The sequence below is a fragment of the Mus caroli genome, unplaced genomic scaffold (assembly GCF_978045245.1).
Source record: "Mus caroli unplaced genomic scaffold, Mus_caroli_1 scaffold_10, whole genome shotgun sequence".
Lineage (NCBI taxonomy): Eukaryota > Metazoa > Chordata > Mammalia > Rodentia > Muridae > Mus > Mus caroli.
In genome coordinates, this window is record NW_028227265.1 from 61,779,734 (window position 1) to 61,803,717 (window position 23,984).

Genomic DNA, 23,984 nt, shown 5'->3' on the forward strand with positions numbered 1-23,984 from the left:
TACTAAGTCTTGTTAAAGAATTAAGTGATATTTTTAATGTTCTTGGTCCATCACCTTATTTCTCTTGATGTCAATATTTAACATTTCTGGTAATTGTACCCAAATTGGTAATTCTCCTAGGGCTATAGAGTTGAGTTCATGGTCCGGAGTATCTAAACTTAAAAGAAGTATATAGTGGTTCCTGTTAATGTGATGCCCTCTAAAGAATGGACTGCTGTCGCGTCCGCTCTCGACCAGCAAGAACGACATGACCACCATTCCTTCTAACAGCAGTTTATTCAGTCATGTTTCTTCTTGTTTATATCTCCCCCAGGCCCTGGGCCTCTCACTCTTAAATACTCTCAGTTCTCATCCACGCACAGCAGGCCACGCCACCTCACCAGGCACGCAGCTTCAGCTAATCAGGGCAGCAGGGGCATATCTCCATCAAAATGGATTTACCGGTATCCTGGTACACCTGCGCAGCTCTCAAGATGTTTGTGGTTTATATGAGGAAGTCAGGTGCAAGTCATACGACTTAGCTGCAGTCCCTGGCGCCTTTGGGACTGCCGCCACACCCGCTTCTCACAGACTGCATTCGGATTATTCCTTCAGCATGGTACATTGGGGGCTGATACAGAACATGAGAAACACCAGACCCTGAGTAGACAGAAGAGAATGAGAGGAAGTTCCCGTGTTGGACAGAGGATTCAGAGTCAGAGGAAAGCCGGACTCCATCATCAGTGGGCCCAGGAAAGGGTGCTCTTGCTCTGATGAGAATGATTCAGGTGCCCAACAGCAGCAGCACAAGAAGCGAGCATGGAGTTTTTGCAAAACTTGACACTGGGCATGGAAATTTTGAGTTGAAAAGTTGTGCATTACCTAGAAGCTATTAGAGTGTAGGGCTGTGGCTTGACATATCAGTTTTCCCAGAGTTCTGAGGGTAGGGCAAAATTGATTTCTTGTGGAATTGAAGCCCAAGTTGGGATAGGGCACTACTGATAGTTTGTGCAATGTCTAGGAAATGACATAAAGAAATAACACAAACTGCTGCAGAATTTAATGCAAAATTGTCCTTTTTTTTTTTTGCAGTGAATGACAGATAAAGCTCTACATTAACAAATCCCTAAAATGACAAGCTCACAATTAGTATCATTTACATAAAGCAAGGAACCTCTATGGGGAAGGATAGTCAGCATTTATAATGCAGATATCAGGACCTAAAGAGTGAGAGCAACGGAATATTCTGAAACTATAGAATGGTTTTCTGTAAACATAAACTGGAGTCAACCACGAAGATGCAGCAGGAACCTATGGGGAAGATGTGCACATGACCAGGAAACAGTCTGCGAGCGTCTGTGAGCTTAGTTACAGATAGTGAACTGGAACTGAAACAGTGGGTGGGGTACTAGTATTCTAGTTAGTTATAGTGAACTGGAACTTAAACAGTGGGTGGGGTACTAGTATTCTAGTTAGTTATAGTGAACTGGAACTGAAACGGTGGGTGGAGTACTAGTATTCTAGTTAGTTATAGTGAACTGGAACTGAAACGGTGGGTGGGGTACTAGTATTCTAGTTAGTTATAGTGAACTGGAACTGAAACGGTGGGTGGGGTACTAGTATTCTAGTTAGTTATAGTGAACTGGAACTGAAACGGTGGGTGGAGTACTAGTATTCTAGTTAGTTATAGTGAACTGGAACTGAAACAGTGGGTGGGGTACTAGTATTCTAGTTATAGTGAACTGGAACTGAAACAGTGGGTGGGGTACTAGTATTCTAGTTAGTTATAGTGAACTGGAACTGAAACAGTGGGTGGGGTACTAGTATTCTAGTTAGTTTGGTTGTTCAGTCCACACATTTGCTGAGAGAAGCTCTGTGAGGGATGGTCTAGGTCTGGCTGGCCAGTGGGTGTGCCTGTGAGGGATTCTTCTATGAATCAACTGAGGTGGAAAGACGACTCATCCTGAATGTGAGCTGCCCTAGGTAGGGTTGGACTTTGATCCGCATGAACGGAAAAAGGAAGCTGAGCAGGAAGCATGCTTGCACGGTTTCTGTGTTCTCTTGCATGTGGACATAACCAGCTGCTTCCAGTGCCTGCCTTGGCTCTCCTGCAGTCATGCACTATAATCTGGAATTAATTGAAAGGCAGGCTGGTTTTTGTCAGTGTGTCTGTGTGTGTGTGTTTTCCACACAGCAAGAGCAATGGAACTGAGGCAGGTTTGTGTTTGGTTTCTCAACTAGAGCCTGATTTTATTTCATGATCTACCTACCTTTGCCCCTGCCTACAAAGTGCTACCATAGGAAAGTGAGAGAGAGAGAGAGAAAGAGAGAGAGAGAGAGACAGAGACAGACACACACAGAGAGAGAGAGAGAGAGAGAGAGAGAGAGAGAGAGAGAGAGAGAAAGAACACATCCTGAATCCCAAGCAAAGTCACCTCTCATATCATATCTATTTTTTTGTTCCAGATAGGAGTATGTGTTCATTTGTTCAGTGTTCAATTAACTGACGAGTGCATTGATACAGGGCTCTGTGGTAGTTTTTTGTTTTCTATTTCTGTATTTATTTATTGACCAGATTTTTTTTATAAGGGTCAGGGAGCAAATTTTATTATACACCCTAGGATTGCCTCTAACTTACTGTTCTCCTGCCTCATCTTCCTGAGTTTTGGGATTCCAGACATGTTCCACCATATGTAATAGGATAGTTTTATACCTTAACTAAATGAAAGTCTCCATTTATCAAACTGCCTAGCAGAAAGATTGTTCTGGTTTATATTCTTTTTTTTTTTTTTTTTTTTTTTTTTTCGAGACAGGGTTTCTCTGTGTAGCCCTGGCTGTCCTGGAACTCACTCTGTAGACCAGGCTGGCCTTGAACTCAGAAATCTGCCTGCCTCTGCCTCCGAGTGCTGGGATTAAAGGTGTGCACCACCACTGCCCAGCTCTGGTATATATTCTTATTGTCAAATTTAATTAGGAAAATGGGCTGATTCACTTTTAGTCTGCTAGATATAGATATTTTTTATTTTAAAATAGTATATATGTTATCGTAAGTATAATGTGAAATTTAGGCTATTAGGTCTAAAACAATGTGTATGTATGTGTAAGAAATGGAGTCTTGAGTAAATTATACAGGACAAAAGAAATTGGGAGGGTCAGCTCTTCTCATCTTCCAGGGCTCCACTGCCAACACAGAGCTCTTTAGCCATGATCTTGCACATGCTGCGAGTACTTTCTCTACACCCTCAGCCAGGGTTCATCCCTTCTTCATTTGGTTTTTCTTCTCACATGTAGGTTTGCTATTATAAACATTGCTGGCAGTTGCCTCATAGTTACTGCTTACAAATTCCCTATGTAAAATGAAAAAGTTGGCTTATATAGTCTATCTAAAGCAGATTTATATGATGAGTGTGTGTGTGTGTTCTCTTGCTTGCATCTTAAGTATTATTATGTAAAACTTCCTTCTCAAGGTAACTGAGTGGTTGGCTCATGACATTGTCATGGAAATGAGGATACAGTGGCTTCTTCTCCAGCTCTCCAACAGGAGCCTCTGGAATCTGTCTTTACTCTTTCCAGACTTTTGGTGTTTATATTCTATATTTTAATAATAGCAAAGGCTTTTGAACTTTTAATTCAGACTGACTCTAAATAGATGAATGTGGCTGCTGCACTTAAGCGTTGCCAGACCTAAGTGTCTGCAGCTGCTGCACCTGAGGCAGAAGAGATACAGAGCCTATGTGTGCGACCTCTGCTGGCCACGGAGGTAGACTGCACACGAGCACTGCATTTTCTTAGACTGATTGATCGTCACTTTTCCCTTTTTCATTTATTTATTTATTTTTTCTAAATATATCCTTACTATGTTATTTGTAGGAGGAATCTATTTTCCTCTGGAAGGTGTGCTTCTTATCCTAACCTTCCGATAATTGAATTGTGTTAAATTTTTTCTAGGTCATTACACAACTGTTGTCTGTAGACTTAGACTTAATTCTGATTAGGTATAGTGCTTGGATCCCTGTCTCATTCTTGGATATGTGTGTGTCTATGTGTCTCTATGTATGTGTGTGTGTTTCTCTGTGTGTGTGTAAGTCCTTATTCTAATTTTGTGTGTAGCTGTGGGATCTAGGAAAGCTAGGAGTCATTACTTTACGAAAAACACAGTTTGGCATAGAAACCACAGACATACAAAGGAATGAATGATAAATCCACTAATTATAAGGTTTTCTGTTGACTTATTTTCTTGTCTCCACCACAGATTTAAGTCAGTTTATAATTTCATGGTGAGTCTTTTAGAAAGACTCTTTTTGGGACATTTTGTCGAGTTTATCTTTTCTCAGATGGCTTTCGATCTATGTAAACAGCAGAAAAACTGACTTTATAGTGCTTTATACAGTTATTATGTTAAATGTGCTCAGTAGTGCTTGGCCCTCACTAAATGGACAGATGGTCTCCATTACTTTATCTGGACCACAGACCCTGCTTGGTAGACCATAATTTCATCTGAGCTGGAGAGTGATTATAAACTCTCCTTTTGGGTAGGGTCATTTATGTAATGGGCCCACTTCATACAATTCTGGTCCCACATATCTGTAGAAAGAGCCGTTCCTTAGCAGCCTCAGCTGTCTGATTGGAACTACTTGGTGCTTTATATACACAGATAGCCATGGAGTGTTGCAGAAACAATCTGGAGGGGGTGCTAAAGGTTCCTAATGTCCAGTATAATATTTTTGCCATTTTCAGACTGATGTCCATTACTGCATTATTTTATTTATGCGGTGCTATGGAAGGCGGGCCTAGTGCATGCCAGACATGCACTCTAAGGATTCAACTGTATACCTAGCTCTGATTTTTTTCTGCCCTTCCCCTCTTCTTTCCTTCTTTTGGTAGGGTCTCACTGCAGTCCAGGTGATCTTTGAACTCACAAAACTGCTTTAAGCAGTGAGTGCTAGGGTCACAGTGTAGGACAACACACCAAGCTCTGATTTGCAGCCCCCTCCACCGTCCCTTTCAATCCTCTTTATCCCCTCCCTTCCCTTTTGTCCTGTTCTGTATTGAGAAGTGAAGGAGCCAAGGATTATGACATAGGTTTGTTAGTCTGGTTACTTAGGAGACTGAGGCAAAGTAAGCATTTAGTCCTGATAATTCAAATCAGTCTGTACAACAAAATGTGAACACACACACACACACACACGATAAGCAGAATCTAAATTTTTCTTGAGAGTAAAATCAGGTCAACTTTGGGATGGATAATCGTAGATCTGTTAGAACCAAAATATTTTTATCTTGAGAAGTTTGCTGCACGAAGTATAATTAACACCAGACCTTTTTCATGAGCATACTAACCATTTGTGATTAATTTGAAATGATTTCTCTGTTTGCCTATTGTACTGGCTATTTTTGTGTCAGCTTGACACAGCTGGAGTTATCACAGAGAAAGGAGCTTCAGTTGAGGAAATGCCTCCATGAGATCCAACTGTAAGGCATTTTCTCAATTAGTGATCAAGGGGGAAAGGCCCCTTGTGGGTGGGACCATCCCTGGGCTGGTAGTCTTGGGTTCTATAAGAGAGTAGGCTGAGTAAGCCAGGGGAGGCAAGCCAGTAAAGAACATCCCTCCATGGCCTCTGTATCAGCTCCTGCTCCCTGACCTGTCTGAGTTCCAGTCCTGACTTCCTTTGGTGATGAACAGCAGCATGGAAGTGTAAGCCGAATAAACCCTTTCCTCCCCAACTTGCTTCTTGGTCATGATGTTTGTGCAGGAATAGAAACCCTGACTAAGACACCTATGTTTTATATTGAAGAGATAGTTATGCAGCCCTTTGGATGCTGTTAGGACTATATCCTTGAGATGGAAAATTCGGAAGGAAGAATGTTTTATTTGTTGGTATATGATCTGTTTCACAAAGTGTGTTTTAGCAGTGTCTCCCTGAAATTTTCCTTGCCAAACTGTCTCAGTTCAAATTTCCTTTTCTTTTTATGTATCTAGTTCAAATTTCCTCTTCTTTTTATTTTATTTATCTCCCCACTTTTATTTTGCAAAGCAGAGATTACATGTTGGTATCTTTAATTTATGCTTTACTTGATCCACTTGTGTGAAAATAAAACCTGCTGTTAAAATTGGGGGAGTTTCATGTAACAATACAGTTCTGAAGCTCCTGGTAATGAGGTTGTGACGGGCATTCAGCTGTGCTATCACTGCTTGTAAAAACCAGGTCCCCATCTACAACCCTCTAGTGTGCTCTCATCGTATTCCTCTGTACCAGTAGACACTGCCTTATGGCCCAGCATTAAAATGTTAGCTTGTGCCCACGTTTGTGTTTGTGATTTCAAGGAAGTCACACGTTGCAATCCAAAGTTGCATCCTGTAATAGATTTTCCTAAATCCAATGAATGCTTGTGGCTTCCAAGGCTCTAAGGCACACAACATGCTGTTTTTCTTTCTCTTAAAGAGTTCCCCTTCCCCCAGACTGTATAGAGAGAGGTTAGGACCACATATGTGCATCTGCCCTTGCCAACCTCTAATTTGTGGAGGCCAAAACATTTATTTAGAGTTCTATGAGGGTGGGATGGGACAATACTGGAAACAGTTGTTTTATGTGCTGTAGTGACTTTTAATGTGGGGAACATTTGCGTGGTGTGGGAACAATATGATTCTAATGATTTGTGCTTAAGAGTATGCTATGTAAAGACTTTCTGAATGACCTTTAATATAGGTTTTCTTCCATATAAATCAAGGGCAGATTAGGCTTCTGGTTTTGGCTTAGGGGATGTATTACCCGTTGGGTGAGGATGTTGACATTTCCCTCACTAGGCAGCAGTAAGGCAGATGAGTCATAGTGTAATGTGCTTGTCCTTCTTGACTCCCGCCTTCCTCAGGGAGGTTTTTCCCTTTGACAAATACTGTCTCACTAGCATGAACAGTCATGTAATTTTCGTTACATTTTACTTTTCCTTTGCACTGTATTTAGGAGATTATATTGATTATTTTGAATTTTATCTTCTACTTGTTACATTGTGAATTTTGTTTCAGGATAATAAGGGATTGTTGCAACTTGTATGTTATTTTAGAGTTGAAACTTGTATTTTTAGCATCACAATTTTTAAAAAGGAGTGTGTACATATCAAAAGATCACTGTGGCCTCCTAAGGAACACTAATTCAGCCATTATCTAGGGAACCCCGAGGTTCTGCATTTCACAGAACACTTAGAAGGTGATATTCTTTGGTCATGGTACACTGGAAGCAATGGATAAAGGCACCTGCTTCCATTTATGCCCCAGTCCACTTGGCCCACTTTCAAGTGCACTGTAGATAGATACCTTGGATGCTGCTTATGCTGGTTAAAAATTCAGGATCTTCTCAGTCTCTCCGTGACTCTGATTCTGTGTGCTCCTGTAATGAACCCTGTAGATACGCAGATCGAGGCAGTCTCACTGTGAACATGGAGAGGCTGGGCCCCTTTCTAAGGACATGAGAGGTAACGGTAAGGGATTCTGAGATACAGCAGAGGCAGGGTAGTTCCTGGTTGGTTGGATTTTCTCTATCGATGAGTCCAATCACCATGTTGGAGGTGGTGTAACACACACCACTGGAAGATCAAGAAGAGATCACCTAGCTCCTTTTACATCAGTTCAACTCTGAGGACTGTGACCTAAAAAGCGGAGTACATTTGCAGGTAATCTACAGATTTATTGTAGGATTATTTGGAAGTCAGATGAAAGGACAGCTGCTTTAATAAGGGGGTGGCAAGCCCATTTTAAAAAGAGAATTAAGGGAACTGTAGCAAGTGATGAGTTTCTGATGGTCATCAGGTGCACATTAGCAGATTAATAAAAGGTGTGCAGGGAGTTGGGCTTCCTCCGATGGCACTGTGATCAGTGGCAAGGGCCCAGGCCAAGGTGAACCATCTTCCAGCTTAAAGGAGCGTACATGGGTGGGGAACTTGGAAGCTGGGAGAGTTGATAGGTCAGTAACCCTGAAAGCCTGTGGTGTGGCTGCAAGCTTACACATAGCGAACATTACAAACATTCCCCAGCTTACATGGATGCATTTATTGGGGAAATGCTGGTGTGTTGAAAAAGACCTTAAACAAATAATCAAGATGCCTGTGTTTTCTTTAATGGCAGGTACCAGATCCCCTAAATATTCCCCCTGCCAAATGAAGGCTCTCTTGGGGGCATTTTCTTAGTCATTCCTTCAGTTGCTAAACTGGAGAGAGACGTGTATATGGTCTGGTTGGAGTAGCAGACACGTAGTATGATGGTTCTAACAATATGATTCCTATTGGGATAAAAGTAGGGACATATGGCAACCTACTGAAGGCACTTATCAGTTAGACTGCAAAAGGAGAGTGCCCAGACAGTGGCAGGAGCTGTTTGAAGACAGTCTCTACAGAGGACGAAGGAGAAGGACTTGGGGCAGATGCTGAAACATGCTAACATATGTTCTTACGGATTGAAAATGAGGTTCTTTGTTTACTGGTCTTAGAAGAGCAGTATGAAGTCAGTGCAGGGTAAGCTGAGAAGTCTGGGGAATGTCTGTTCCCAAACGTGTTCATGGTGACAGATAGCCAGAAGTATTAATTCTGGGGGCTGCTCATCCAAAACACCTTTAAAGTATGCTTAGGACATGCCAGTTTGTCCTTCTATGTTCTCTCTTTCTTCTTTCTGTTCTCAAGAATGTGCTAGGGCTTACGCAAGCATACCAGTGGTGGGAAATTCTCAGAGGGCAGATAAACAGGCTCAAAGTAACCAGGATCATTTAAGTTCTGAATCATCTGTAATTTGCACAGAAAATATTTTATTAGGTCAGTGTGTGTGTGTGTGTATGTGCATGCGTGTGAGTTGTGTTCATGTGGGACGTGCATATGGCATAGTAGTTGAGTCAGAGGACAACTTTGTCAGAGGACAACTTTGTGGAGTTTGGTTTTTTTCCCACTTTTATGTGGATTCTGAGAGCAAATTTAGGTCATCAGGCTTGTGTGACCCGTGTCTTTACCCATAGGTCATCTTGCTGGTCCTTGACTTTTGAAACATTCTACATGTGAGATCATACAATATTGTTTTGTTCATGTCTTATTTTACTTAGCAAAATGTCCTTCATATTTATTCAATTGCAAATAGCAGAATTTTGCTTATTGATGTATCATATTTCATTATGTACGTATATATCTCACTTCCCTCCTTGACTTAATTCTCCAGATATCAGTATCTTGGATATTTTGAATAACAGTGAATAACCAAACTTTAGGTGTTTGGATGTTGTTTAACTAACTGGCTGTCCTTGGGCTGTATACTTAGAAACAGGATTAGTGGATCACATGTTCATCCCATTTCTGTTTGTAGGAGTCTCCATTCTCTTTTTCATAACGTCTTACACTTCTAGCAGCAATGTACAGAGGACGTATTTTTCCCTGCATCCTCTCCAACACATCTTTGCCTCTTTCGTAATAGTCTTTCTAGCAGGTATGAGGCGGTGTCTCCTAGGGGTTTAACTCCTCCCCCGCCCCGTCCCCAAATTATGAGTATCTCAGTTACTTTGTTATTGCTGTGATGAGGCACAGTGACCTTGGCATCCTACAGAAGGAAGGGTTTATTTGGAGTTTGCTTACAGTTTCAGATGGGAAGAATCCATGATCATCCTGGCAAGGTAGCTTGGCAGCAGGCGGACAGGCATGGTATAGCTATAGCTGAGGGCTTTATCCGGATGCAGAGGCATGAGCAAGGGAGAGACACATTGGAAATTGTGTGGAGTTTTGAAACCTCCAGGCCTGCAATGAAACACCTCCTCCAATAAGGCCCCTAAGCCTTCCCAAATGTTACCAGCAGCTGGGAAGCAAATAATCAAACACGAGCTTACTGGGGCCATTCTCATTCAAACCACAGCTAGTGATGCGAAACATAGTCACCTGTGCAGTGGGCTAAGTCTGTCCTCCCCTAAGCTCTTGAGACATGTCTGTTCAGAGGCTGCCCGTTAAAAAAGCCGTTGCTTGTTTTCTTGGAATTGAATTATTTAAGATATAGTTACTTATCAGATGTTTGCTTCACAAATATTTTCTCCTATTATGTAGGTTGTCTCTTTATTCTGTTGACCGCTTCCTTTGCTGCACAGTAGTTGAGTTTATTTCTCAGATGGATGTGGTCCTGACTTCCTTTTGAAATTCTTTTTGAGATTTTTATATATGACTGCTGTATTTAATTAATTTTTTATGCCTTCATCTCCCTCTTTCAGTTCCTTCTGAGTCCCCCAATTCCCTTTCATTTTCATGACCTCTTTTCTCTTAATTAGTATTGTTACATACATATATACATACATGTATATATTCATATGTATATAGAAATGCAGTGTGCTGAGCTCATTTGTTAGCCTCTTCACTCGTGGTGTGTGTGTGTGTGTGTGTGAGTGAGTGTGTGTGTGTGTGTGTGAGTGTGTGTGTGTGAGTGTGTGTGTGTGTGAGTGTGTGTGTGTGTGAGTGTGTGTGAGTGTGTGTGTGTGTATGTGAGTGTGTGTGTGTGTGTGAGAGTGTGTGTGTGTGAGTGTGTGTGTGAGTGTGTGTGTGTGAGTGTGTGTGTGAGTGTGTGTGTGTGAGTGAGTGTGTGTATGAGTGTGTGTGTGTGAGTGTGTGTGAGTGTGTGTGTGTGTGAGAGTGAATGCATGTGAGGGCTGGTTATTTGGGATTGGATTATCAGGGGCTTGTCTCTGAGTCTCTTAAGAAGGCCTATCTCCCTTGCTCATTTTCTTTGCAGCCTTTTTTTTTCTTTGCCTGTGCTTTTGGTGTTTCACACAAGAAAAATAAATAAATAGCCACTATCAGTGTCAAGAAGCAATTTTCCTTATGCCGTTCTCTAGTCGTTTTATAGTTTGGCTAACTATTTTTTATTTGCTTGGGTTGAGCCAAATATTTTTAATAATAATAGACTGTTAAATGAGTTATGATATGTTTGCTGCCTCCTTTAAAGACCAGAAGTATAATCTAAATCACCCTGGCCACTGACACCTTGGCAGCCTACTTTGGGCCTCTGTCGCTAGGACAGGATGATAACCATCTCTTTCAAGGTAAAATGTTGGGTATATGTTGGAGTGATTTTTTGTTTGTTTGTTTGTCATTTTGTTTTGTTTTTGTTTTCCAGACAGGGTTTCACTGTGCACCCCTGACTAATATGGTACTGGTTATATCCACCAGGCTGTCCTGAAAGGAACTCACAGGGATCCCCCCGGCTCTGGTTTCTAAGTGCTTGGATTCAAGGCATGCACAACCACGCCTGGCTCCTTATAGGGGTTTTATTCAGTGTTGGGAGATAATTTAAGTAGGGACCATCATAAAGTGGCTTGAAGTTTGGTGGGGCAGTAGGGTTCTGGGCAGCCGTTGGTCACTACTTCCTTTGCCTGTTCACAGCAGATCACAGGTGAGGATGGCGCTTGTGGTGGGGACTGAAGCAGTCCTGGGCAGAGTGGAAAACCATGAGGAGTCTTCAGTTCCTTCTTTGATCTAGAGGCATGTGAGGCCTAGTGCTTGTGAGCAGTGGATGGTGAGGTTGTGAGGTTGTGAGGACATTGTAATCTGATTAAAGAGACTTAATAGAAACATTTTAGATTTTCCTTCGAACATGAGAAATCTTTCCCCTGAAAATCTTTAGGAAGGAGTTTTATTTTTGTTCATGCTGAGTACTCTTTAATAGTTAGACAACACTGCCCCCTGGTGGACAGAGTCTGTGATGCTTTCAGAGGCACTTCCCCAGCTGTGAGGCACCATTTCAGTTTCTTGCTGGCAGCTTTCTCCCACTTAGATCTGAGATGAGGGTGGGGTGTGGAGGGAGACAGAGTGAGCATCTTTGTGTTCTGTTTAAGTTAATTTGGAGGCTTAGGAAATTCCATTCATAGCTTAGTCTCATTAGGACATCATGGAATAAAGGCTTAAAATTTTCATACTTTAAAAATACTCAGATTTAAAAGATGAGAAACATGAATGATCTCTCCTAAGTGAGCTAAGATGAACTAAGATGGTATGAAACAAGGACTGGAGTGTTACTGGCGTTCTCTACTGCAAGTCTTTGAAAAGCTTCTGAAGAAACACAAATGGATGTAGAAATAGATTCTGTGGAAGTTTCTCAACTGGTACTTGTTAACTGATATATTTTGTGTGTGTTTGTGTGTGTGGGTTTGTGTATATGTGTGTGTGTGTGTAAAATCTTGGGGTCCAACCTAATTTCTCTGTCCCAATTAACTACTGACCTTTGTTTACATCCATATTTGTGCATCTGTAATCTATGTATCTAAACATTACATACATCTTACAATTCTAAATATCTATACATTTATTTCTACCTATCTGTAATGTACACATCATCTATACAGTAATCTCTGACATGCATCTTATAATTCTACATGTTTATACATTTATCTCTGATGTACATCTTTATCATTCTAAAGCTATAAAATGCTATCTGGGAATCTAGGAAGCAAAAGTCACGCCTCCATCTTCTGCATGATTAGACTAAAACGTGCACAGCTGTAAAGCTCCTGTCAGGGACTCTGGTACCTTGCACAGTGCTCTTCAGCCTTCAGGATGAGCTGATACAGTTCTTCCTCAGATAAGGTCACTCAGACTTACCCCGGCTAAGTCACTACCTCAGGTCACATGCCATCTAAGTTACTATCTCACTTCATGTAGCAGCTAAGTCATGTTGTTGGCATGGCTGTTCAAATGTGAATTTAGGAGCTGAGTTTTCTCACCAAGTCCTGTAGCCTCCCAGAAAAGCACAGCTTAAAACAATTCTCTAACTCAAGGTTCTGTGTCTCCTGGAGCGTTGGGGAATGAGGATAGAGTGGAAGTCCCTGCTTCCATCCCCAGTGAACCAAAACTACCATCTATCTGATTTGCTTACTGAACTTCTACACTAAATATCATGTGAAGGAACTTAACTTTTTTAACCTGTTAAGATAAAGCCAAAAACCTTTCGGCTATTGACACATAGCAGTGTGCGTAGTATCCCCTCTTATTTCTCTTTTGGAAGGGAAAGTATATGTGTATAGCCCAAAGCATTGGGTTATTTAGTACAGATTGCTTTCAGTTATTAGCATTCTAGAGCTGATGACAGGGTCATTAAAGGGGAAAACAAAGTCTTCATGGGACATTCTTTTCTTAAGGGCCAAGACCTGGGTGTTCTTTGTTCCTTACACGTGGAACCCCCATCCCTCCACTTTTCCTTGTATAACTTTCAGAACTCCAAGTTAGAAGCTACAGTTTCAACTTGCAGTGCTGTCAAATTGGAAATTTCTTGAAAACAAATACAAAATAATTAGGAAGCAAGTATTGACGCTCATTGTACCCTCTACTAAATAAGCTCTGTCTTTGTTATTGTTATTCCTGTGCTAGTCAGAGACTGAAGTACCTAGACATTTATTAAGCTGACGGTATTAATGAGACTATGGCCATAAAATTTTACTATATGAGGAACTTGGCATTATATTATTCATAAATATTTCTGTTGCCTAAAATGGAACCTTGAGATTTGATAGAGTAGCACAAGGCAAAAGAAAACAAAATACCTTGGTTGGCTTTTTTTTTCCCCTTAAGGCTGACATTGCTGTGCAACTCAGGCTGGTCTTAAGGTCACTCAGGCTTGCCTTAAACTCATCATGCTTCTGCCTTAGTTTTCCAAGTACTGACATTCCATGTGTGTGAGTAGGAAAAATCAGCTTAGTGTTTACCTTTCTGATGGTGGGTGGCTAATTATCTCAAATTTGGGCCTTTTAGTTATCCTTGGAAGAACTGCCCTGGTGAATTTTGAGTCAATCATAGTTAAAATAAATAGAATTAAACATTGAGGTGTTGCTCTAAATTTTTAATAAAAGGAAAATGAGACTCTTTAAATATGGTGACATGTTTTCCACAGTTTGTTGGGAACTGAAATATGTAGTTTGGATTCCTATATCTGTCTAGTTTAAAAGAAAAGAAGGACCAGCTAGTTATTAAATAAAGATACTAGGGCTGGAGAGATGGCTCAGCGGTTAAGAGCACTGACTGCTCTTCTGGAGGTCATGAATACAATTCCCGGCAATCACATGGTGGCTCATAACTATCTGTAATGGATTCTGATACCCTCTGCTGGTGTGTCTGTGGACAGTTACAGTGTACTCATATACATGAAATAAATGAATAAATAAATCTAAAAACAAATCTAGGGATGAGCTATCTTCCGAGGAAGATAGGGATGATCAGGGAAACCCCTAAGGCCCCTGAAATGATACAAGTTGTATCAGGGCCTACTGCTGACAGTTGCCCACCAGAACCAGAAGCTAGGATCCTGTTGCCAAAGATACTGCATACTTGGTTTCAGAACAGAAAAATCAGGTTGGAAACGAGCAGGAGGCTTCTCTGTTGTCTATATTTTGTAGTCCCCGAAGGAAGGTGCTATTCAGTTTGCTAGGGGGTTGGGGTGGGGTCGTCATCAGTAGTCTTTCCTTAGCTGTGGACCCTGAGTGCTACACTGTCAGCACCGGACAAGATTTGCGGAGAGGCACAATAATGACATGATTTTTACAGAGTAGACAACAACTTTCTAATTGGATTTGTGGCTTTCTAAATAGCAGGGAATTGACATCTCAGACTGAAGTCAAACCCTGAAGTCAAAAGCCTGTGGCTGAGGAAGTCATAGGCACTAAGGGGGAACTTACTGAATGGACTTGTCAAAGTGCCTTCTAAATATTTATAGTTATGTCCATAGATTAGTGGTGCTGAAAGCTTTGGTCACTATAGCTTCTCTTTTGAAATGGGTGGCAGTTTCTGCAGAAACCCATAACTAAGAACAAATAACTGCTCAGCCTTAACTGGGTCGTCTTCATCATCCCCTCCAAGGGAACAATACAGAAGAGGCAGAAAAGAAAATATAGCTAGAGGAGGGAGAGGGATCCCGTGGGCTGTTGTCTTTTGAGCATGGCAAGGATGTCCTCTTGAACTCTCAGTATCTGTGATTGGGCAGCTCAAGGTTGACGCAGGAAGAGGGGAGGGGAATTCTTTAGTGGTGTAGGCACTTATAAGTTGCCCATGCTCCTATCTAGAGACTTACTTTTAAAGTTATTGGGTCACAAAAGAAAAAGACACAAAAGTAGAAGGGAACTTGTTGGGAACAGAAAGGGGATCAGTGAATCAGGAGGGGACTAAACAGGGATGGCAGGGGATGAATATAATCAAAATATGTTCAATGCTTGTACGAAAATGTCATCTGTTGTTATGTATATGTAATACATGGCTATGAAAATAACAACAAAAGGAAAGGATCTTCAACACACTCAACTAATTTTTACAAGTATGTTGGGTCTGCTGCCTATCCCTCACTGCTAAATCTTGGCTCATAAGAAGCTAGTAAATTAACAAACAAGGCCACATTCATAGGAACTATTTTGTTGCATGTTGTTTTACACTCTACCCTCCTTTAGCTCCAGAAAGTGACTGTGCTACCAGGCCCCACTGGGATTCCCTTGAATCTATGGATAAAAGACACAGACATACAGTTGCTCAATCACAACTTGCCTTCTGGCACAATTGCTGGGTGCTACTATCTCCTGCTTGCGAAAGCATGCCCTTACTAATTTCTCATTTCAGTCTCTTCCACCTGCCCTAAACTTCACCTGCTAAACTCCCCTGACCACCTGCCTGTAGGAGCAGCCTGTGTGGCCATTCTGTTTTCAGATCTCACATGGTTGCTGGGTTCTCCTCTCTTCAAAGCAAAAATCTGTCCTTCCTTGCATCCCTCCACCTGCCTCCCAGGACCTGGAAATCCTGCCTGTACCTTCCACCCAGCTATTGGCCCAAGGCTTCCTTTACTGACAGATCAAGAACCAACTGGGGAGCAGGACCTTAGCATTAGACCACCCCCAATAGTATTTAATAGCAAACAGTACATGATTTAGTGTCAAATGACTGATGTAAGTCTAATGAAAGGATTCTTAATTGTATGCCAAGATCCTGCATAAAAGCAAACAGTAGCTTCTGCAAGGTGACAATATAAATGCCAAGATCATTACATACCCTCAATCAGTACTACAAATATTGGAGATGAAGATCAGCAGGGAACCTGGGGGTGTGTGGTCGGTGTATTGTATGGAGGAGGAGTGGATTACGTGGGCTTGGGTGGTGCCCTGTGAGGGAGTGCAGCTAGAGAGATGAGTGAGTCCAGAAATGGCTATTGAGGAAATACAGTACTGCGATGATCCAGAGTGGACACTCCAGGGGAACCTTACTTGTATCTCAGTCTCCCTGGCCACTCCTTTTGGAGGCTGCCACTTTGTCATCCTTCAGGCTTACTTTTGCTACTGAACCAGTTGTCCAGAAAGGCACTGCTGAGTTGAAGATTACATCTGATTTCTTGTCTGGTATTGGCCTTTGCATTCTGTATCCATTGTTTATTATTGATTATTATTGATCCATTAGTTTACCCGTATCCATCAGTTCATTTGTATTCTACAGATTGTTTGTTTTTTAACCAATTCATGATGTAAACTTAAGTTGTTGTTTTTTTTAATGTATGTATGTATGTATGCATGCATACATTTTTATTTTTCTGAGGCAGGATTTTTCTGTGTAGCCCTGGCTGTCCTACAGTTTCCTTTGTAGACCAGGCCGATCTCGAACTCAGAGATCATCCTGCCTCTACCTCCTGAGTGCCGTGTTTGGTTTTCTGTGACATCTTTTTTTTAAGGTTGTTCTGTGAGGCTTCTCTTATGTCTAGGTAGCAGAAAGCCGTTTAAGGATTATATTTTCCTATTTCCAGAAATCCACAAGTTACTCTAAATCAATCATTTCTGTAAGATGTTTACTATAAAATCACAAAACAGGCTTTTCTAAGTCGTTCATATGAAAATGTGGTATTCCAGTTGTTTTTGAAAGACTTCACACTGGGAAGATCAAAAGGATTATTATTATTATTTTTTTTTTAGAAATGATATAATTACCTTGAAGAGACTAGTTGTTTTAATCTTTATAAATATGAAGAGGGTTACATTTGTTTCATGTCTGTATATTCATGGAAGGCTTCGGATGTTAACATGCTATGGTAGTTTTTTAGGATAGTCCATAGACATTCTAGGCCATCGAGATAACAATCACTAAGCAAGACAGTATAAAATCATGAAAATGTGAGGGGCTCGGGTAAAAGTGCAGGCCACGTGTATTAGGGCTTCATGAAAGGGGGGTTTGACCTGGGGGTGAGAAGTGTAGAGCATAGTTGGATATAAGGGGATAACTGAGTGAAGATCTGGAAGTGAGCATGATTTCCACAGTTGGCTAATGGAGAGGCAGCATTCCCTTCCCTTTCTTTAACAGAACGGATTCTTCATCCTGACATCATGGCATCCTGGGTCCTTCTAGTGTATGTGTGTGCATGCATGTGCACGCATGCATGCACAGACACACACACACACACACCAGCATGCATGGTCTGTCTCTCTATCTTTCTGTCTTGCTTTCTCTCTCTGCCTCTCTCTGTCTTTGTCTCTGTCTCTCTTTTTCTCTCTAAAATGCTAGAAAGACAAAGCAGTAGGTGAGCAAGTAAGAGAGTTAATGGCCCAGTCATCAAAGATTTCTAAAATTAAGGTCAAACAGGGGCTGGCAGACTATGTATGGCCCTTGGGTCAATTTCTTGTGCCTTTGTAGGAATGTTTCATTGGTGTGTGGTCTTGTATTAATTTACTGTTGCTTATGGCTGGCTCTGCTGCCTTGGTAGAGTATTATTATGGGGACCACAAAGGTCAATTTATTATTTAGACATATAGTTTTGTTATGTATTCCTTGTTGGGCTTGGTACAGTCCAGCATAACCTGGAACTCATGGTAATCTTCCCCCTGCTTCCCAAGTGCTTAGATTTTGGCCTGTGATAGTATGCCTTACAATTTTCTCATCTTTTAAGGAAAAAGTGCTAATCCCTGAGTTAAAGAATTACAGATATAAGTTTGCTGGAAATCTGTTTCCAGTTTCTGTTTACTTTCGCTTTGGGCAAGGGTTGCACCCATTTGGATGCTGGTGACAATATTGCCATCAAAAGTATGGAGCTGGGGATGTAATCAGTGGAAGGATGTGTGTTCAGCATACATTCTCTTGGACTCTATACACAACATGTATACACATGTAAAATGACTGATTAAAAGATGTAAGAATATTAAATACAGGGGAGGATGTTGATGATCAGGTTTGTAGTTAAGATCAGCCATTAATTTCTAAGCAGTACTCTTCTTAGAACTCTTAGAAAAGTTTAAGTGCATGGATGCATGGGACTTCAAGAAATAACTATAGCCTTGGTGATGAGAAACTGGGAGACCTGAAGACTCTGAATATGTCAGTAAAGTAATAGGAGATGCTAATGATGCATTTGGATTAGGAATTCTTCTACTTTTGGTTGTGAGTTTAGCCTTTGACAGCTGAGTCATCTCTCTAGCCTCAATTAGACATTCTTTATTAGGAGCTAGCTGCTCTTCATAGAAAGCAGTCACTATGGTCTTGGCATGTTGAATGTGTGACATGGAACATATGAAAGACAGAAATGAACTCTGCCTCTGGGACAGGGTCTGCTTTCCAGGTTAGACTAGGGGCAGGTTTAGAGAGTAAGCTACTCTTATTCAGCCCCTTTACATACCTTAGGAAAGTAGGAATCTTTCTCGCAAGTCAAGGCTTTCTCCTGGTGGTACCTGAAGAAGACAGACAGCTTGTGAGAGTGGTGAGATGCTGTGCATGTTTAACAGCATTTATTATGGGAAACGACTTAACCATGTGTGGAGCATAAGGCACGGTGCTCAAAATGGTCTTCTGTATATGTAGCACACCTTAACCCTTCATGCACAACGCAGGCCTTTCCTTTCCCGGAGACTTCACAGGAGACTCAGGCCCCTTCTGGGTGTGGTGTAAATTGTCTGGGCTGTGCAAAACTGCTTCCAGTTATGCTTTACTTACATTTATATAATTCTATAATGACAGTTATGTTTATATTCTCATTGTGTTTAATTACCTCAGGTGCCTTTGCCTCATTACTTTGATGATATGATTTGGGTAAGCCGTTTTGTCTCCTTTTTATAGTCCTTTGTATTCACTGATTTTTTTTTTTGAGACAAAATCTTGTTACATAGATGAAGTTTCTCCTGAACTCACAATGTTTCCTATACTGTCCTCAAACTAATAATGTTCTCCTAGTCTCCTGAGTTCTGGAACTATACCAGGCTTGGAATAAAATTTTACAGTTAGTTTCTCAGTATAATTAAAACAGTAACTGGGGAAAAGTGATGCACTTTTCTCATAAAGTTGGTTTAAGATGAAAACTGACAGATATTCTGTGAAATTGTCTTTATAATCATGAAATGACATTACAGTAAGTCTCAACATTGATACCACTAGCCATAATTATGGTTCCATATTGATGGCCTTAGGTGTCTGGACCAGACCACTTTCCTAAGCTTCAGTCTACCTCACTCTTTGATTGAGTGGGAAGACTGGATCTAAAGAGATTATGTCATAGGATAAAGGAAGTCTGCCAATGATTAGTAAATTCAAAAGTGCCTGTAAACCTGCTAGAGCAGACATCTGAAGTGTAGAGCCAGGAGAGGAAACAAGGCAAGTGCAGATGAGCTGTGCTCTGTTGACTTTATAAAGTCAAATGCAATAGCAATCGTACAAGAAGGACCTAAAGTTCTCAGAGCTACATTTTTATCTGTTCTGTAGTTGCTTCAGAAAAGATGGATCCTGGGAGATTTCTAACACAAGGAAGGCACTGGAATGTAACCAGAGACTGAAACTGAAGCGAAAGAACTCAAGGGGTTTTTCTGTTTATTACAGAAGTTACTAGGGTTGTGAGAGTCTTCAGGGGGTATAGGATTCTTTTTATTTTGTCTCCCCAGCTGTTGGAATGCTTACCATTCAGGCTGTTTCATTCTGGCCTCTTCTGCAGCCCATGCTTAAGAAAACAGAGAGCCAAGGGTGTCTGTCCTATGCTTTCCATCATAAGGACACTTGGAAGGCTGCCATCAATATTAGATTGCATCGTTAGGAAACCTGTGATTTGTGGATTGGTTAACATTTGGATGAAGCCAACAGAAATTGTCCTTTCTTCCTTTCTAATCATCCCTCTGCCCAATCCTAGCAGCTTTTCTTAGAGTTTTGGAAAAAGAAGAACCAGGCAGCTTAGTTTAAAATAAGCTAGTGGCATATGCCTATAAACTCAGCATTCAGGAGACTGAGGGAGGAAGATCAGGAGTTTATTGCCATCCTAGGGTATTTGAGACTCTGTCTCTACACCAAGCAATGGTAGTTGTTGATAATAAGAGTTACAATAAGGGCTTTGCTGGAGCATCTGCGGCAGCCATCTTCGTTCCCGGATCCTGCCAAGACTAGTCTGTGCAGGTGGGAGTGTGGACTGCAGAAGCTAACAGCTTCTGGGTCAGGCTGGAGCCATAGAGCTTCATTGGCAAACCCCATTTTGGGCTACAGACATCCAGGCACCTTCCCTGCCAGAGGAGAGGTGTCCACCCCGCCCGGGAGGGCTTTGCTGGAGCATCTGGAGCCATCTTCATTCCGGATCCTGCCAAGACTAGTCTGCACAGGTGAGAGTGTGGACAACAGAAGCTAACAGCTTCTGGAACAGGCCCTGTTTCGGGCCTTCATCTTCTGCCAGGAGGCAAGTCCGAACAACAGATATCTGTGCACCTTCTCTGCAATAGGAAAGCTTGCCTGCAGAGAGTGCTCTAACCACTGAAAGTCAGGAGAGAGCTAGTCTCCCAGGTCTGCTGGTAGAGGCTAACAGAATCACAAAAGGAACAAGCTCTAACCACAGACAACTATAACAACTGACTCTAGAGATTACCAGGTGGCGAAAGGCAGTCTTAAGACTCTTACTAACAGAAACCAAGACCACTCACCATCATCAGAAACCAGCTCTCCCACCTCAGCCAGTCCTGGGCACCCCAACACACCTGAAAAGCTAGACCCGGATTTAAAGGCATATCTCATGATGATAGTAGAGGACATCAAGAAGGACTTTAATAACTCACTTAAAGAAATACAGGAGAACACTGCTAAAGAGTTACAAGTCCTTAAAGAAAAACAGGAAAACACATCCAAACAGGAGATGGAAATGAACAAAACCATACTAGACCTAAAAAGGGAAGTAGACACAATAAAGAAAACCCAAAGTGAGGCAACTCTGGAGATAGAAACCCTAGGAAAGAAATCTGGAACCATAGATGCGGGCATCAGCAACAGAATACAAGAGATGGAAGAGAGAATCTCAGGTGCAGAAGAGTCCATAGAGAACATCGGCACAACAATCAAAGAAAATGCAAAATACAAAAAGATCCTAACTCAAAACATCCAGGAAATCCAGGACACAATGAGAAGACCAAACCTACGGATAATAGGAGTAGATGAGAATGAAGATTTTCAACTTAAAGGGCCAGCAAATATCTTCAACAAAATTATAGAAGAAAATTTCCCAAACCTAAAGAAAGAGATGCCCATGAACATACAAGAAGCCTACAGAACTCCAAATAGACTAGACCAGAAAAGAAATTCCTCCTGACACATAATAATCAGAACAACAAATGCACCAAATAAAGATGGAATATTAAAAGCAGTAAGGGAAAAAGGTCAAGTAACATATAAAGGCAGGCCTATCAGAATTACACCAGATTTTTTACCAAAGACTATGAAAGCTAGAAGATCCTGGACAGATGTTATACAGACCCTAAGAGAACACAAATGCTAGCCCAGGCTACTATACCCAGCCAAACTTTCAATTACCATAGATGGAGAAACCAAAGTATTCCATGACAAAACCAAATTCACACATTATCTTTCCAGGAATCCAGCCCTTCAAAGGATAATAACAGAAAAAACCAATACAAGGATGGAAACCATGTCCTAGAAAAAGCAAGAAAGTAATCCTTCAACAAACCTAAAAAAAAGACAGCCATAAGAACAGAAATGCCAACTTTAACAACAAAAATAATAAGAAGCAACAATTACTTTTCCTTAATATCTCTTAATATCAATGGACTCAACTCCCCAATAAAAAGACATAGACTAACAGACTGGCTACACAAACAGGACCCAACATTTTGCTGCTTACAGGAAACCCATCTCAGGGGAAAAGACAGACACTATCTCAGAATGAAAGACTGGAAAACAATTTTCCAAGCAAATGGTCTGAAGAAACAAGCGGGAGTAGCCATTCTAATATCTAATAAAATCTACTTCCAAGCCAAAGTCATCAAAAACGACAAGGAGGTGCACTTCATACTCATCAAAGGTAAAATCTTCCAAGAGGAACTCTCAATTCTGAATATCTATGCTCCAAATGCAAGGGAAGCCACATTCATTAAAGAAACTTTATTAAAGCTCAAAGCACACATTGCACCTCACACAATACTAGTGGGAGACTTCAACACACCACTTTCATCAATGGACAGATAATGGAAACAGAAACTGAACAGGGACACATTGAAACTAACAGAAGTTATGAAACAAATGGATCTAACAGATATCTACAGAACATTTTATCCTAAAACAAAAGGATATACCTTCTTCTCAGGACCTCATGGTACCTTCTCCAAAATTGACCATATAATTGGTCACAAAACAGGTCTCAACAGATACAAAAATATTGAAATTGTTCCATGCATCCTATCAGATCACCATGGACTAAGGCTGATCTTCAATAACAACATAAATAATAAAAAGCCATCATTCACATGGAAACTGAACAATACTCTTCTCAATGATACCTTGGTCAAGGAGGGAATAAAGAAAGAAATTAAAGACTTTTTAGAGTTTAATGAAAATGAAGCCACAACATACCCAAACTTATGGGACGCAATGAAAGCATTTCTAAGAGGAAAACTCATAGCTCTGAGTGCCTCCAAAAAGAAACTAGAGAGAGCACACATTAGCAGCTTGACAACACACCTAAAAGCTCTAGAACAAAAGGAAGCGAATTCACCCAAGAGGAGTAGACTGGAGGAAATAATCAAACTCAGGGGCGAAATCAACCAAGTGGAAAAAAGAAGAACTATTCAAAGAATCAACCAATCGAGGAGCTGCTTCTTTGAGAAAATCAACAAGATAGATAAACCCTTAGCCAGACTCACTAGAGGGCACAGGGACAGCATCCTAATTAACAAAATCAGAAATGAAAAGGGAGACATAACAACAGATCCTGAAGAAATCCAAAACACCATCAGATCCTTCTACAAAAGGCTATACTCAACAAAACTGGAGAACCTGGATGAAATGGACAAGTTTCTAGACAGATACCAGGTACCAAAGTTAAATCAGGATCAGGTTAATGATCTAAATAGTCCTATACCCCCTAAAGAAATAGAAGCAGTCATTAATAGTCTTCCAACCAAAAAAAAAAAAAAAATCCCAGGACCAGACGGTTTTAGTGCAGGGTTCTATCAGACCTTCAAAGAAGATATAATTCCAGTTCTTCACAACCTATTCCAAAAAATAGAAGCAGAATGTACTCTACCCAATTCATTCTATGAAGCCACAATTACTGTGATACCTAAACCACAGAAAGACCCAACAAAGATAGAGAACTTCAGACCAATTTGCCTTATGAATATCGATGCAAAAACACTCAATAAAATTCTTGCTAACCGAATCCAAAAACACATCAAAACAATCATCCATCCTGACCAAGTAGGTTTCATTCCGGGAATGCAGGGATGGTTTAATATATGGATATCCATCAACGTAATCCATTATATAAACAAACTCAAAGACAAAAACCACATGATCATCTTGTTAGATGCGGAGAAAGCATTTGACAAAATCCAACACCCATTCATGATAAAAGTCTTGGAAAGATCAGGAATTCAAGGGCCAAACCTAAACATGATAAAAGCAATCTATAGCAAACCAGTAGCCAACATCAAAGTAAATGGTGAGAAGCTGGAAGCAATCCCACTAAAATCAGGGACTAGACAAGGCTGCCCACTTTCTCCCTACCTATTCAACATTGTACTTGAAGT

At 41.0% G+C, this 23,984-nt stretch overlaps 1 protein-coding gene and 1 long non-coding RNA gene across 6 annotated transcripts in view; one reads left to right on the forward strand and one right to left on the reverse strand.

The window, feature by feature from the left end:
- Window positions 1-23,984, forward strand: part of Psd3 (pleckstrin and Sec7 domain containing 3) — a 527,712-nt gene that overhangs the window by 225,239 nt on the left and 278,489 nt on the right. The gene's annotated exons all lie outside the window — the stretch shown is intronic.
- LOC115031740 (uncharacterized) overlaps window positions 1-23,984 on the reverse strand; it is a 40,726-nt gene that overhangs the window by 11,787 nt on the left and 4,955 nt on the right. The window contains exons 2-5 of one of the 3 annotated variants that reach the window (XR_015048641.1): window positions 18,602-18,653; window positions 9,583-9,667; window positions 7,292-7,623; window positions 557-639 (exon numbers count right to left, since the gene is read on the reverse strand). This is a non-coding gene — a long non-coding RNA (uncharacterized LOC115031740). Of the gene's footprint in view, window positions 1-556; window positions 640-7,291; window positions 7,624-9,582; window positions 9,668-18,601; window positions 18,654-23,984 lie in introns of those variants that run through there. The other 2 variants (XR_015048643.1, XR_015048642.1) reach the window with 2 other exon arrangements.